A 15,106-nucleotide genomic window follows, 5' to 3' on the forward strand; every position below is an offset into this window, starting at 1 on the left:
TACCTGTCCCTGTAGTCATGGCCTCCTCATTTTCAGTGGGGGACTGGGCTGGCTTATCTGCTGCTCAGAAGCTACAAAACAATAATTAAGAGGTCATTTTACTGCATACACAGATCAAGCTTGAGTTTTGTTATCAATATTTGCATAATATTTGCAAAGTCTATGAATCGCCATATATTGGGTGATACAAAAAGGCTAATATTTTAATTAAATTTAATATTTTGCTTGTGAATAGTTGGACAATGCTGCAACAGTGTTAGCCGAATAATTACATTGTAGCGTTGCTAATGCTAATCATTACTAGGCCTATCTCTATTTACCTGTTGCCACTCGTGTTTGTCCTCTTTAAAATAAATATGTAAGCTTGGCACATGCCTTTCTTTTTTCAACCTGGCTTTTTTTTAGCTCCTCCTGGCCTCTTCCTCCCATCCATCCTCCATGACGTGTACCATTACGGTAGGGCCGGCCCAGCTATCAGTAGCCTACCTGAGAAGACTTTTTGGAAAAGACGGGCTATGGACCCAACCAACTCTATTTGGGAGGGGAGAACTCTGTCACATGGTACAACCCTTGCAGAGGCTGCGCGCTGCGTTGTCAGAATGCGGAATGTGTGTAGCCTAATTTAAGAGAAGATAGACTAACATGACAAATGTAAAAAAAAAAAATCCTCAACCGGCCCAAAAGTGAAGCGGCCCACCAGGAATTCTCCTGATTCTCCCGATTAACCACCCCGGGCCTGGCTTCAGTCAATATAACAAACAATTTAAATAACAAATAATTTTAGAACGCAATGTCATGCGCGAGTGCAGCATTCAAAAACATCCATATAGCGCATGTTTAAATAGAAAATCAATGGAAAAGCAGAGCAGTTGAATGCAAAAACTCATTATGTGAATAGCCACTATTCTGTTTTCACAGTGCCACAGTGCCGAAAAGAAACAGTAATCGTGCAGGCTGGTCCAACTCGACATGGAATGGCTTGCGATAAGTACCTTTCACCACAATAGTGGAGAAGTGGCTTGTGGGAGGGTAGCCTACTATAAATTAGTCTTCAGACTGATGGCAGAAGGTCTGAACTCCATTGCAGCTTTCATTGGCCAAGGACCGCCCAAGAGGACATCTGACCGACATGTAAAGCATCCAATCACAGTTAGTTTTGTTCCGCGTCATGTTTAGGGGCTAAAAAAAAGTAAAAAAAAAAAAAAGCTAAATGCTAAATGCTAAAAAAAGTCGATGGGCCTTGGATAACAGGCCGGCAGGCATCTATAAATTATTAATTCAAGAAAGTTGTGCAAGTTTACTGCAACAAAAGCTTGGAGTGAGATCACATGCGGTTAGGGGAGGAGCCCTAATGGAGCCCCGTCCCCGCCCATCCCCAGCCCCAAATTTTACCCATTGTTCATAATTAACCAGCACAAATTGAAATTATAACAATTGGTAAATCTGATAAATGACAGAGCAATTCATCACATCAAATATACTCTTTAATGTTATATTTCAAAATTACAAATATATAAAAAATACAAAAATGCAACAAATTGCTCCAAACACTTTGGAAAAACAAATCTTTTTGCATTTTGAATGTGTCTAGTCGAAATGGTATAATGATTTATTGTGTGGTGGGACATTGTGAACAAATGATAATTTTAGAGTATTAAGGTGTGTATGTGTGTGTGTTTGCGTGTGTGTGTGTATGTGTGTGTGTGTGTGTGTGTGTGTTGCACATTTTGATGCTTGCAAACTTTTTAGGGGGCTGGATAGCTCATGACGTCATAAACAGTGAAGCCACCGCGCCGCCATATTGGTATTCCCTAGTGAGCTCACACGTTCTATTGAATCAATAGGAAGTTGCATGATTTGACTGAGAAAACATTTCCTAAGGAGACACCGTTTTAAAATCTAAAGTCTCCCTGTACTTTCTTACCACTCAAACACCCTAAGCATTTAAATGGATATTTGTTTAAAGTCGAAATTTTTTCCTGCTTATTAAAAATTTCATTACATTAAGATGTAGCTAAATCTACTGTACAACAGTGGGCAAATATAATTATTTCAGTCAATTTCTTCAAGCTAAACCGAACTTTTATTTTGACGGGTTGCCGTGAAGACCTTTGAGTTTCTGTGTGTGTTATGATATGACGATAGTTTTTCTCAAATGAAGCGGTAAAATGCTCATGAAGTGACCCTCAGATCGGCTCTGGAGAGGAAGTTCATCATGTCCTCATATCGTGAGGCAGCAGAGACTGAAACCTGCGCGAGCGTCACGCGTGCTTCTGTGTGTGTGTGGTAAATAAAGCGTCTGCGCCATTCATTCCCACAGAGACAAGCAGAACATGCAGGGTTAATAGCCAATTACTCTTGCCTCGGAGAAAACAACAGAGGAATAGCGACAATTGTACATATAAATTACTACTTATAGGGCTAGAATTACAACCTGTGGGCAGTTTTTCTACATCCTTTTGTGAACGTCGTTTTACACTTGCATGCTGCACAGCGGGTCATCTTAAATGTACCGTCGAAGCTACCAAAATCTGTATAACGCCCGTTGGAGCCCTCTGCTGGTTGGGAATCGTAAGATGGCCGCTCGAACACTTCCGGTGGCTTCACTGCCTGATGGCAGTTTAGAATGTCATGAGCTATCCAGTCATTCTATATAGATCAGTGGGGCTAACCCTTTTGTGCCCAGAATGATACAAATCTTTTTGCCTTTTCCCTGACATCTTTGAAAAATACAAATACAATTGCAATGATTAATGTATGTTTTGACAGGATATAAAATATTACACAGAGCACTCTGCTTTAATACATGTAGCCTTAATGAAACTAGAAAGACTATTAATACAGATAATATATAATTTAAAATAAAATGAAGAAATACATCTTCATTCCTTCACATACCCACTAACATTTCCCTTAGTTTCAGATAACGTAAGCTAGCCAAACTGAGCCAAAGCTTCTGGCCTGGTTGCAAAGTAGTTGTAGAGTTTTTGACTGCATCAATAATAATGTATACGGCTATATATTAAATGTTCTAGCCTAAAAATGTTAGAAGAGCTTTCTTCCAACTTCCCTTCTCCATCACGGCATGTGTTCGCGCGATGTTGTTGGTTATCTAGTAAGGAACGTACGGTGATGTTGTTGGTTACCTAGTAAGGAACGTACGGTGGCCGAGAATGTTCCGTCAACTTCCGTGTGTTTGCGCATCTGTTGCCTAGTAATGAACGCAATCTGTCCGAGATACGTGCTGGCGGCAGAAACTTCACTTTGTGTGTCTGCGCCTCGTATACAACGTTATATATTAAGCTTGCAGGACAACTTGGTTGGCATTGCCTTTTCACCGTGAGAAATACATGGTGTGGCGTGTGAGCGTGTGAACTGGTTGAATTGCGTGTGTCTCACGGCCAGTGCGTAAGGCTTGAGAACCCTGGCCTTATTTACGGTAATTACGATATAGCATGAATGCAACATGTTTCCCATTTTATGTGTCCATGCATCAGAAGTTGCCAACGGTCCATGGGCAGGATAACTGAGGCTGAGACTAAATATAAATGAAGAAGAATGGGACATGACGAAACCCTCTGTAAAGAACTGTGTACATGAGACAGTTCATACATTTTAAAAACTAGTTTCATACCAAACGGATGATGTAAACCACTTAACAGCTCAAATAATAAACATTTCTACTGAAGATTTTATGTGAGTGCTATAACAGAAATACAAGCAGCACATTTTGGCCTTTAAATCCCCCTTGCATTTTGTATTACTGTAAACATGCTTTCCATTAGTTTTTACAAACTGAGGGACGAGTCGAAATCATTTTGATTGTGATAACAGACAGCAGGTTGTAGATGTTGTCTGGTCACATTAAATTGTAAACAACCCGAGACATTCCAATGAACTCTTCACACAACAAGTTTCCTATGTTCAGAAGCAACATTAATGTATAATGCAGTCTGCTGTGTATCTCTCATACCAGTGGAGAGGATGTAGCAGACTACATTTCCATTCAGACGACATGAGAGCGTTAAGGAGATGCATTAGCGCCTGGATATTACTCTTTGGGTGCTGTGTCATTTCAGTGTGTTAAATCATTCAGGAGAGCTATGGCTTTTACCTGCTCTGCCAGAAAAATACCCAGAATGCAGTGTGACAGTGCAGCCCCTCGGCCATGTCCACAGATATAACTTCAGCTCTAATATCACTCCTTGTCCAATTTCTGTGGGTACGGGGCAAAGGGGCACGGGAAGGGTTATGCATACAGAACATTTAAGTCTTTCTCCTCTGCTTCCCACCGTGATCGCAGTCCCTGGAGAGACACCCAGCTGCTCGGAGAGCTCCGAATAATAAACTCTCACGCAAATAGGATGCTGTCAGCAAGCACTCGTTTTAAGTGACTGGTCTAGGTTGGGAATCAAAAACCGGATCCCTTTATGAAATAAATACCGGAACCAAATTAATTGTATGACCTTCATTTCTATTGATATTTGCTATTAAAGGAGTAGTTTACTTTAAAATGAAAATTAGCCCACGATTTACTCAAACCCCAATGGGGGTGGGGTTAATGAAGGCCTTCTGAAGCGAAGTGATGAGTTTGTGTAAGGAAAATATTCATATTTAAACTTTATGAAGTAAAATAACTAGATTATGGACAAACAAACATACAGATTCAACTTAAGTGTAAAGCGCAACTTATGCAATGCGACGTACTGCTGATATTTACGCTACGCCATGATGCACTACGCTACATCCGATGTCATAAGTTGCCTAAGTTGTGCTTTATATGCAAGTAGACTGCATATGGCCGGAAGCTAGAATTTTACTTTGTAGCGTAATCAACTGGTCTCATAATGCAATTGACACCATCTTCTCGACGAGAAGCTTGGGTTCAGGGGAACCTGACTGCCTTGCCGGAACGTTCACAGCTGGCTACACGATGGACGCGTGGGAGAGGTGGCGGGTCGTGTGTCTGGCGGCTCTTTCCATGGAGGACATTGAAGATATCTACCTATTCGGCACCATGATAACAGGTTTTCTGCTGATTGGATTAGGCATTGCCCTGGTTTATCGAGGAACTAAACAGACGGTGACAGCTGTCAAAAGCCCCGCAAGGCTGCCCGTCATGATTGAAGCGGTGGGCAGAGCTGTCAGCACTCAGACTGGGTCAATGAACCAAAATAAAGCTCACAGCTTTGCAAAGGCAAATGGATCGTTTCAGAGACCAAAATGGACCAGGAGAATAGCCTGTATAAATTGAATAAGGCTACTCGCCCGAAGACCAAACAATCCCAATCTTATCTGTTTCTGCACCCCCCTACCAGCACTGGCCTTGGCCAAGGCCGCTGCTGGAACAACAACTCTCCCGGAAGAGCACTGCAGTGAGCCGCTCTTGCGTTCCTTCCCCGATTCCTCAGACACCGGGTGATTGTTGACTCTGCCTGGGACATGATCAAGGTTGTCTCCATGGCTACATGTGTATTGCTACGACAATCCTGCGGACTGAGGCTCCTAGATTATGATGCTGGCTTAGCGACTCTCTCCAGGCCTACACACACATGAACTTACACATACACAGATATGCACCTGCCCCACATCCCATCCCATGCCTTCGCCGCTTCGTACCCCCAGTCTGACAGGCGGGTCTGTGACCAGCGCCATAATGGCTGCAGGACCGGATGCTGCTTGCCTGGGCTGGACTACCTCCATCCCCCACTCCCAACCGTGTTGCAATGTCTTGTTTGTAGAGTGTACTGTTTATGTGCTAATGTTGCTGAGGTGTTTTTTCCTGTTCCCAGACTGTTCTCCTTACAGGAGCATAGACTGGGGGTTGCCTTTTTTTCTCCTCACCTCTCCTCATGTCATGCTGTATTTTTCTCAAGTTGGCGCTGATTTTAGCAGCCTCTGTACCACTTTATTACCAAAGCAAATTCCTTGTATGTGCACAACACTACTTGGCAATAAAATTGATTCTGATTCTGATTCTGAAATATTAGTATTTTTCTTACACAAACTCATTGCTTCGCTTCAGAAGGCCTTTATTAACATTTGTGGAGTTCTTATATAATGGATGGATGCACTTTTTTGTGCTTCAACCTGGTTGCAATGATTGCAATCCAATGCCATCATAAAGCTTGGAAGCGTCAGAGTGTTTTTTTAATATAACTCCGATTGTATTCGGCTGAAAGGAGAAAGTCATATACACTTAGGATTTCTTGAGGGTGAGAAAATCATGGGCTTATTTTCATTTTAAAGCGAACTATTCCTTTAAGCAATCAAATTTACAATCTTTGCCTGGTCAATGATAAAATGGATGGAAGTAGTGACTGGATCCATATCGAGAGACCAGAATATCATTTGGACGCTTTTCACATGGGTAAGATGTAACCACTAAGAACACACTAGCAACAACTTAACAACCACTTATACAACAAGTTAGAGTGACATTGTTGAAGGTATCTAACCCCCCCCCCCTCTCTTTTCAACCTCTTCCTAATTTTGGATGTAATAATGCTCCTAGATTGTTTAGATCAACACATCTTTTGGTCTTTTAAATATTTACGCTGTGAGTTTAAATGGATAGTAGTTGCAGAAGATGCATATATCACTATATTGTTTATGATAATTCACTTTATGATAAAGTTGACAGAGTTGATAATACAGAGATGTTTTGAACTCAATGAGGCAGAAACAACTCTACTTTTGAAAGGATATGTTTTTAAACCAGAATGATGGAAAACTCCACAAGGCTCTGTGTGGGACGGCGCTATTGTTGAGCTGTCTAACGTGGCACTGTGGGTTTTGTTTATCTTGTGGGGGGAGTTTGACTCATGCATACTCTGCTAATTAAATCTCAGTAACACATCAAAGCTGGGCTAAGCTAATGTTTCCACCGGCTTACTCTTGAGGTAAGACTCCACGCTAATTCATAATGAGGGAATTAAAAGATTATCCTAAGAAGATTACAATGATGCATTGTATCACCAAAGTTTTATTACATATTATAAATAATGCAAGCCATTTATTTGCAATAATAATCACTGTGCTTGGAGGTTAGAGGAAAGTATTTGGTGTGTCAGGTTTTCCTTTGAGGGGCACTTCATCACTTTTCAAACCCTCCATAATGAAAAAATTACCTTATAGGAAAACAGCATCATTTAGAGGTCCATCAAAGGCTGTTGAGATGCAGGACGCTGCAGGCCTGCGGCGCTGATAGAGATGGCTGCATGCTTCCATAGTCAATTCCAAACTCGCTAAACAAATTTTTTCTCTCGCTGAACATTTGATACTCATAACACATTTTTAATTAATGTGAGGTGCCAGGGGCCACTGCGACTTGCTTAAATAGTAATTGTGGCTCATAATTGCTGTTCAACACTTGTAAATTCAGTGCTGCACAAACAATATGATATATTTAAACCCATTCCAAAAGGTTTTTTAGAACATTAGGAAAGGAAATTAACATGATGAAAATATACTATATAAATTTTGCATAGTAAAAATGTGATGTTACTATGAAGAAAACAACCATGGCTTGATAGTGAGTTGGTAGTGCCGATATCGTTTGAAATTGTGTATGACTGTACTTTAGCTATAAATTATAGCCATTTAATTAATTAATTAATACATTAATTAATGAATTAAATATATATTTTTTATTTTATTTAAAGAAATATGTCTGAGAATATTAGAAAGATGTATTTATTTATTTCAAATAAAACATTCACATTCATATTAAATTATAGTATTTTATTTAAAGAATATTGTTTTGAGAATATCAGAAAGATTTTAGTTTTCTGGCTATGAAATTCATTCACTCAGCCACCCACACAACCACCCACCAATTAACTCACTAACTCACTCACTCACTCACTCTACCCACCAACTTACTCATCTACTGACTCACTCACAAACCCACCCACACAAGACTCACTCATCCACCGACTCACTCACTCACTCCCCCACCGACCGACTCACTCACCCACCCACTCACTCACCCACCCACTCACTCACCCATTTACTCACTCACTCACTCATTCACCCACGCACTCTCTCACTCACCCACTCACAACTCACTCACTCACTCACTCCTTCACTCACTCACTCACTCATTCAGTCAGCCACTCAGCCACCTACCCACTCACTCACCCACTGACTCACTCACTCACCCGCCCAAAATTCACTCACTCACTCACTGACCGACTCACTCACTCATTCACTCACTGTACCCACGACTCACTCACCCATGACTCACTCACGACTCATTCACTCACCCACTCACTCACTTACTGTACCCACAAACTTTACCCGTGACTCACTCACCCACAACTCACTCACTCACTCACCCACCGACTCACTCACTCACCGACCGACTCACTCACTCACTGTACCCATGACTTACTCACTAACGACTCACTCACTCACCCACCCACGACTCACTCGCTCACCCAGTCACTCACTCACTCACTCACTCACTGTACCCACAACTCTATCACCCACAAAGTTTACCCATGACTCACTCACCCACAAACAGAGGTGTAATGTCCAGGTTCAGAAAGTAAAAGTCCTCCTCACTTTTTTATTCCAATCCCTTTGATTTGCTAATTAGCACAGTTTTTCAGCCAGGAGATAGGACGTCTCAGGTTACGACTGTAACCATAGTTCCCTGAGTAGAGAACGAGACGATGAGTCAATGACACTTTGGGAACACCCCTGCGAGAATGTGTCTGAGCACTTGTGTCAACTAGTCCAATGGCGAGAATGAACGTCACGGGCCGGTGACGTCATGACCAGGAAAGGATAAAAGCACATCTAAAAATCGCACCGCGTTAGCTTCATAAAAGGCCGAAGCAGTCGATCACAGGGATGTAGGAGGATGGCAAAGTGACGCATCGTCTCTTTCCCTACTCAGGGAACTATGGTTACAGTCGTAACCTGATACGTTCCCTTTCGAGGGAACTCGCAATGCATCAATGACGCTTTGGGAACAAGAATGCCCGAACGCCATACAACAGAGAACCTGTCGTGTTACAATGTCATGACATGAGAACTCTGGATCCTGGGGTATCAATGTCCAGGTCATAAAACTTGAAAATATAAGGGGTGAGGACCAGCCAGCTGCGTCACAAACCTCTTGAATAGATACCCCTGACATAAGGGCCATGGAAGCAGCCATACCCCTAGTAGAATGGGCTCTGGTAGATAAAGGAGAAGGTTGGCCCAGAACCTCATATGCAAGAGAAATAGCCTCGACTATCCACTTGCTGACCTTCTGTTTAGATGTAGGAAGGCCTTTCTTAGGAGGTCCAAAGCACACCAAAAACTGTTCAGACTTTCTCCAGTGTGAAGATCTGTGTACATAAGTGTCCAGTGCTCTGACTGGACAAATGAGGTTCAGTTTTTCCTGGTCCGAATCTATGAAGGGAGGAGGACCGTATGCCTGCAGAACGATAGGCCGAGATATATTGGTTGGAACCTTAGGAACGTAACCTTTCTTAGGATAGAGGAACGCCTTAACCATACCGGGCACAAACTCAAGGCATGACGGAGAAACCGACAAACCTGTAGATCTCCTACTCTTTTAGTGAGGAAATAGCTAGAAGGAACACAGTTTTGAGGGTCAGAAACTTTTCTGAAACAGACTCAAGAGGCTCGAAAGGAGCAATAGAACCATCTAGAACAACAGCCAGATCCCAGGCTGGAAATCTGGTACGAACTGCAGGCCTCAGCATCAGGGTACCGAGGAGGAAACGGTTAATAAGAGGATCTTTTCCAATAGATGAACCCCCCCGAGGGGGCATGGTGAGCAGCGATAGCCGCAACATAAACCTTTAGGGTAGAAGGGGATAGCCCTGCTGTGAAACGATCTTGCAGGAACTCAAGTAATGGATAAAAGTTAATAAAGTTTCCTCGTGGATGGAGCTCTGGAGTTTAAAATGGTCTCTACAACCTCGGTTGAGAGTCCAGATTCTATGAGTCGGGCCCCCTCAGAGGCCAGACGCACAGGTTGAGTGTTTCTGGGCGAGGATGGAGGATTTCTCCCCCTGCCTGAGATAGAAGGTCCCTCCTGACCGGGAGCTCCGAGGGAGAGCCGTCTAGAAGGGAAACCAGTTTCGAGAACCAAATACGACTTGGCCAGTACGGAGCTACTAACAAGACTCTCATTCCATCCTGGCGGATCTTCTCCAGAACTCCTGGGAGCAGAGCAATCGGGGGAAAAGCGTACAGACGTAGCCTCGGCCACGTCTGCACCATCGCACCCAGACCCAACGGGGCTGGATGCGTGAGGGAAAACCAAAGTGGACAGTGCTTCGTATCCTGAGAAACGAAAAGATCCACCTGAGCCTGGCCGTAAATTCCCCAAATGTGGTCCACCACCTCGGTGTGGAGCCTCCATTTCCCGGGCCTCAGCCCCTGTTTCGACAGGATGTCTGCTCCAACATTCTGCTGTCCCGGAACATAGATTGCTCTTAAGGAGAGGAACTTCCCTAGGGACCACAAGAGAATCTGGTGCGCCAGTTTGTATAGTGAATGTGAACGCAGACCCTCCTGATGATTTATATAGGAGATTTATATGTTGTCTGTGCGAACAAGCACGTGATGGCCCCTGAGGTCTAACATGAAATGTTTCAAAGCATTGAAGACCACCATTATCTCCAGGCAGTTTATGTGCCACGAAAGATGATGACTCCCCCAGAGACCTTGAGCTGAGCGGCCTTCCATTACCGCTCCCCAGCCTGTGAGAGAAGCATCTGTCGAGAGCGAAACTCGATGGCAAAGAGCTCCTAACACTGGGCCCTGGGATAGGAACCAAGGTTTCCTCCATATAACCAAGGCACGGAGACACCGCCGTGTTATCTTGATCATACGGAGTGGGTTCCTCCTTGGGGAAAACCCCTTGGTTTTGAGCCACCACTGTAAGGGCCGCATGTACAGCAGGCCGAACTGAATAATGTTGGACGCGGCTGCCATCAGACCCAACAGTCTTTGAAACTGTTTTACAGTGAGTGACTGGCTTAGCTTTATTTCTTTTAGAGCTGTGAGGATCGAAGCGACATGGGCAGGCGAGAGCAGGGCCCTCATTGTCACTGAATCCCACACTACACCAAGATAGGTGGTTCTCTGAGCTGGAGAAAGTACACTTTTCTTGGCATTCAACTTCAACCCCAAAGTTTTCATGTGCACGAGAACATCTCGATGCCGAACCGCCAACTGTTCCAACTCTGCTAGAATAAGCCAATCGTCGATGTAATTCAGAATACGTATGCCCTGCAGCCTGAGCAGGGCTAGAGCTGCATCTACGCATTTCGTGAATGTGCGGGGTGATAGAGCTAGACCGAATGGAAGAACCCGATACTGGTATGCTTTGCCCCCAAAAGAGAACCTTAGGAACTTCCTGTGTTGTGGGAGGATGGAGACATGGAATTAAGCCTCCTTCAGATCTATCGTGACAAACCAGTCCTCGGATCTGATTTGAGTCACTATCTGTTTCAATGTCAGCATCTTGAACTTCAATTTCTTGACTGAGCGAGTGAGAAGACGAAGATCTAAAATAGGATGCAACCCCCCATCCTTTTTTGGAACAATGAAGTACCGGCTGTAGAACTCTGAGTCTCTGTCGGCCGGAGAAACCAACTCCACCACGAGAAAGTACCTCCACCAGCTCCTCATGCGCTGGGAAAGAAGCTGGCATTTCTTCTTCCCCCTTATCGATGCTCAGCACGTCTAATTCCTAAGAACTAGACAGCTGAAGCACCGGTGCCTCTTCCGAAGCGGAAGGAACCGCAGGGCGGGCTTCCGACTCCGGAGAGAGAGCACTGGATCTCACGGGTAAAGGCTGAGAAAGGGCGGGGCCCGTCTCCAACCCCGCCGTGAGATCCAATTGCGATCCTGCACGATAAGAGCTTCCGTGCTGCCTCGGCAGCAGCGGGGCCCGAACCGCAGGGAACGCTCACCTGAACACCCTCCTCAAAGAGTGACAGGCGAGAGCGGAGCATGCGAAGCGGCAGCCTCTCACAATGCTCGCAATCAGCCCCCTCGAAGGCTGAAATCGCATGCTCCGCTCCCAAACAGATTACACACAGCTTGTGTATCCCCACCCGTAAGGAAAGGAGGGCAGGGAGGAACACACTGCTTGAAAATCTGTTTGGACGCCATTTCTCATATATATTGGATCTGCTTGGTGTAACGTGACAGACGACAATAAATAAGACAGACAGAGTAACACAGAGCGCTGCTGAGGCACAGAAGTTAACGCGGTGCGATTCCGGATGTGCTTTTATCCTTTCCTGGTCATGACGTCACCCGCCCGTGACGTTCATTCTCGCCATGTGAGTAGTTGACACAAGTGCTCAGACCCATTCACGTAGGGGCGTTCCCAAAGCGTCATTGACGCATCGCGAGTTCCCCCGAAAGGGAACTAATTAGTGATATCAGCTGGCTGAGTTCATGGGTGGAATAAAGGTGGAACTTTACACCTCTGCTCATAAACCCACCCACCCATCGACTCACTCACTCAGTCAGCCACTCAACCACTCACTCACTTACTCACTCACTCATCGACTCACTCACTCACAAACCCACCCACCAACTGACTCACTTAGTCAGCCACTCACTCACTCGTTTATTTGTTTGGTAAAATAACGTCTGTGGCTAACATTACTTCTACAGTAGTTGAGCACAAATCTGCATCTGTGCACAAATATAGTCACACCATTCTAAAAAGAAACCCAGCTTAGACTATCAGCATCTGGTGAATGGTATCACCTGTGTTGGACGTCCATGGCTGCTGGTCACATGTGGACACGTTTCTTATCTCCCAACAGCAGCCCTGACTGTGAAGAGGTCATCACACTTATCTTCATGCTGTTTTTTTTTTTTTTTTTACATGCTTAGATCAAACCTAAGGGGAGAAACTAGCCTGCTGGCCAAATAAATGAATAATACAGGATCAAACACATGATAATCTCCTTTGACTTATAAATGAAAGGATGGGTTGATGTTTTTTAATGAATTCTGGCAAGAAAAATGGCAAAATGGACATTAAAGATCCTTTGAAATAGACATTCTGGTAAAATCTGGCCAAATTGTTCCCGTAGTGCCCTCTAGATGGCAGTGTGGTTATTAAAACAGTTTAGCTGAGCTAAACAGTGACGTATATTTATTTGACTGTTTCCAAGTAATTGAATTGCTCTATATGTAACCCATACAGGTTCAAAGCTCAGAAAACATTTGAAAAGAGTAGGTTTTTTAAGGTCATATCATGTTGTTTTCATTGATTTTAATGAGCAGCATAAGAAAATATCCCAGAAGGAAAAAGCCATGCCGGAGTGCCTTTATCGAGGGCTCTGTGATGATTTACTTCCTCAGATGCCGAGCAACACCTGAAACTCGCCAGAGGTGAAATCTAAACGTCATAAATTTTCATGAACATCATAACAAAGTCGTTTGGTCACGCCCTAAAATGATTATACGGGATGGAAATGGACGTTGGAGTGCAGAAGTGTGTCCTCAAAGTCCTGGGCCTTTGGTGAAGAGATGTCTGTCTGTTTGCCAGGACTGAAACACAGGATGAGGCCTGACACATTTGGCAGGTCCCTGTGTCAGTGATTTAGCAGACTCTTCTTTACAGATACAGTATGAAACATTTTTCTTCTTCTTTACACCAGTCCTCACTTACCTATAGAACTACTTTTTGACCATTATAATTTTCAGTTTTTTTTCTGAATACATAAAAAAAATGTCCTGAGTACTATTATTTTGTCCACTATCTTAAATATTTTTTTCTCTCAATGAATTTCTGAATAAACAAAGTAAAATACATATAAAAGTTCTCACAAATGATTTAAATTATCCATATTTTTTAAAATATTTTTCCCAATGACTTTCTAAAAAACTTTCTAACTTATTTTAAACAGTTTCTCAAGTATTTAATTTGTTTTGATTTCTTTTTTCTGTATTTTTTGTAAAGTTTTTACTAGTGTAAAGTTTTTTCTCGAAATTTCTTGAATTTCAGTGACCTTCTAAAAAATTAAACAAATAATAATAAATATTGATTAAATAGTAATATTTAAAATAATTTTATCCATACCCCATACCCTAAACATTTTTATATGATCTTGTATATGATCTTGAAAGTAAATAGGATCAGTTTTGATTTCATAATGATTTTAATCGTGCCTTTCTAACATGCCTTTTTCCAGATTTCAGGAGAACTGTCATGACAGGATGTTGTGTTAATGCTAGGAGTGAAAACACACCCCTCAATGTCAGTGGATCTGAGGCGGTGACAGCATCATCAGAATGCTAGTCTGTCACAACCGGATGCTTTGGCTCAGGCCCGTAGCTTTGTGGAGCCCAGCGGGCCACAGGCTGCCAGACCCTGATCAGAGGAACTTTCACGCCTGTCTGATTTCCATCAGTTTCATATTTCTCAACATAATCTCTCACTCTGCCATAGTCAGTCACTTACCCTATACTATTCTCTCTCTCTCTAACAGTGTTAAGTTTTGGAAATCCTGCTGTCAAAAAGAGTGTGCTTTGCAAGTGAAAAGGTCACTTTTCCCCGCTTCTTCCCCAGAGCCACCAACACTACATGCGTTTTTGCCCTTATATCACGTTAATCTCTTGCTACTCCAAGATTGACGCGTCTGACAATCTGACCCTCGGATTTGTGCGACCTTGTGGTCTCACCTAAGTGGTGAGAAAAATATGACCAAGATGAACTAGCTTGCCTGCATGCCTTTTTCCTTTATAAGCACCTTTATCAGCTAATCTCTGTCTACTGCCTCCATCCTCCATAGGCATCTGTTTTCTAAGACAGCATACCAACTGAAATAGAACCTCAAGTAATTGATTTAGAATGCTCTACATAGGCGATAGGGTACTGCTCTAACAATGGATTCCCACGTACAGTGATGTTAGGATGTTGCTTAGCTGATGATGTGACATTGTAATGTGATGTTGTTAAAATAGTCACTTTTTAATTGAATTATTTTAAATGTACTTTGAATAAACTGTTTCAATGAACTAATTAAATAAATAGCATTCAAATACAGGTTAAAACCAACTTCTAAATAGCACACAGAAATGATAAAGAGATAATTTTATTTTT

The 15,106-nt window shown here is 43.0% G+C and overlaps 1 long non-coding RNA gene across 3 annotated transcripts in view; it reads left to right on the forward strand.

Annotated features, from left to right (window-relative positions):
* LOC143696946 (uncharacterized) overlaps window positions 1-14,687 on the forward strand; it is a 36,467-nt gene extending 21,780 nt beyond the window's left edge. For 2 of the 3 annotated variants that reach the window (XR_013186091.1, XR_013186090.1), the window contains 2 exons: window positions 13,363-13,629; window positions 14,196-14,687. This is a non-coding gene — a long non-coding RNA (uncharacterized LOC143696946). The remainder of the gene's footprint in view (window positions 1-13,362; window positions 13,630-14,195) is intronic. The other variant, XR_013186092.1, reaches the window with a different exon arrangement.
* Window positions 14,688-15,106: the final 419 nt, after the last annotated feature.

The sequence above is a fragment of the Siphateles boraxobius genome, unplaced genomic scaffold (genome assembly GCF_051911475.1).
Source record: "Siphateles boraxobius isolate OS27281-9 unplaced genomic scaffold, OSU_SipBor_1 31, whole genome shotgun sequence".
NCBI lineage: Eukaryota > Metazoa > Chordata > Actinopteri > Cypriniformes > Leuciscidae > Siphateles > Siphateles boraxobius.